Source organism: Pteropus vampyrus, unplaced genomic scaffold, assembly GCF_000151845.1.
Source record: "Pteropus vampyrus isolate Shadow unplaced genomic scaffold, Pvam_2.0 Scaffold122, whole genome shotgun sequence".
NCBI lineage: Eukaryota > Metazoa > Chordata > Mammalia > Chiroptera > Pteropodidae > Pteropus > Pteropus vampyrus.
The window spans coordinates 4,160,372-4,162,920 of record NW_011888903.1 but is presented as its reverse complement, the minus strand read 5'-3'; positions in this window follow the sequence as shown (position 1 = coordinate 4,162,920).

Below are 2,549 nucleotides of genomic sequence, written 5' to 3'. Positions count from 1 at the left end.
TTCGAGTGTTGAGAACAAATGTTCGCTGACCCAGTCCTAGCTGTTTGGGATTGAGCAAGAAACAGGAGGGATTGAGTTCTTGCCCTCATGTAACTTACAGTCTTACTGGTTAATTTTAGCTTTTCACAAAGGGTTGTCGCAGATTTGGAGAGGAATTTATTAAATCATTTACTTAGGTTTATAATTAAAGTAGTTGGCTGGTAATTGAAGACTTTTGTGACTTTTAAATGGAATTTTCTTTCATGGAGGTGATTGTGTGTAAACTTCAATGTGCATATAATAGCTGGTTGGTACAAAATAAATATTATTTTGTAGCTTCCAGCAAGAAATTCAATAATTTATCATGATTAACAATAATAATGATCTTTTTGGTTGGATCTTGAATACCATAAACCAAGAACTAAAACTGTTTTTTTCAGGTGAGACTGGTTTTCGTAGAAACCTAATTTAAAGTTGTTTTTGAAGAGGGAAATATAAAGCCCTTTGCTAATGCAGTGTCTATATTAGGAACCATAATCACAGAAATTTATAAGTACAAACGAACACACACAAACTGTTCTGTGCTTTAATCAGTTAAGAAAAAGAGATTTGGGGCAAAGGAGAAAAGAAAGAAGCTGAGGCATATTTGTATAGGTAAAATTTTTAAAGCAGATCTAATGAAGTGGTGGACTATTTTTGTCTCATTTTAACATGTTAATGCTAAAGACCTTATAGATTGTGACAACAGCCACACTTCATGGTACCACCTTTGCATACTTGCTCACCTGAAAATTGCATGAAATTAGAGTGAGACTCAGTAGATGGATGAGAATTCCAACCTGTCTGAAATTTGCATGAGGACAGCAATTTCATTTTTTTTTAATTTATTTATTTTTTTGATGAAGGACAAATGCGTCAACGATTGCAGTGTAACCCCAATCCTACCCAGTCGTGTTTGTTTACCATTACGATTCTAAGTCTTAGTGATATAAACATCAAAATGCCCCCAGCAGAGAGAGAGTTAAGAGCACTTCTGTTTCCACCTGCCCCTTGAAATCCAAATAGAATGAATTTATTCCACTTTGTCTTCACTTTTTGGTGGAAATGGAATTATTATTGTAACATGAGTTTTGAATACCTTTGGCTTACATTTATGAAAACGAAAACACTATTTTCATGGGATGAAGAATACACCAATAAAACAGGTGATAGGCAGAGAACCTCATCCAGGGTTAGGTAAATGTAAATGCATGGGTGCATAGCACTGACAAGGACATATGGTTATATTCAAAGAGGCTGACATCTGTTTTAAACTACACTGTTATTCAAATTATATGGAAATATAAGCAGAAATGCATTGGTACACTTATTACAGAAATTTTTAAAGCTGTTGCAGTAAATCCCTTTTATTTGAACAGCTGCAGATTAAAATGAAGTAACCGCATTGTTGATTACTGTAACATTACTGATGGCCTATTATGAACAATGGGATTTAGAACACGGATGGGTAGTAAGCATTTTATTTTTATAATCCAGTTGAATTTGACAAACTCTAAGTAGCAAAGTAGATGTTGACCAGAGAGATATGGATGGTTTATTGTTGAGATAGGAACCCCTGGTGGGATGGTAAACACAGAATCTCTTCCAGGAGGTTATCAAGACATAAGAATCACAGGTAGTTGTATAATGTGTCGGTGTTTTTGTGAGTGGAAATTAAACCTTCCCATTTGCTAAGATAGTGATTGGCTTTATTTAAGAAACAGTTCATTTTAAAATTTGCTAGTTGAGTATTTTTATTTTTATGTTTTATACATATTATTTTTATATGTATATGTTATGTTTAAGTGGAATTAAATTACATTGCTTTATTTTGATCAATAACAGGATTGGCTGTTAACATAGATGGATTTTTAAGACTCACAATTGTTTCCCACCATTTACTTAGGACCATTTTTGAGAGTTAAGCACAAGGTAAATTCCCCAATACTCTTCAGTGTGATTAAAGAGAAGTTATCGAAACAGTATTCAATGCTTGCTCCATAAGCAAATTGTCCATTGCAGCTAAAATTATTTCACTAGTGACTGGTTATCTTCAACAAGTATTATGATCAAGTTTATTTTGTATTAATGCCATTGTTAATAATTTTCCCACACCACACTGTATTTTCTACTTTATTTTCTGTTACAGTGGTATTTCCTAAGGGGGCTGTCCAATGTTAAATTTTCCTTAAAGTTTAAGAGTTGAGATATAAATAATTGCATAAAGTTCTATTTAAATGTAAATCTTGGTTCAAAAAGAAGTGTAAATAATACTGAAGAATTAAAACCAATTTTAAATAATAATATCAAAAAGCTCCATAAAATAACATGCACATTATGCTGTTTTGAATTAATGACATAAATCTGTACATAAATTTATTTATTTTTACACTGGTACTTTTTTTTAGAAGAACAAAGTAGCATAAAAACACTGTTTCCAGGTATACTCCCTTGAGTTTTTAAACACCCAACTTATACACAATGCAATTGACCCTTAAACTTTGTAGGTCTGCTTACACACAGATTTTTTT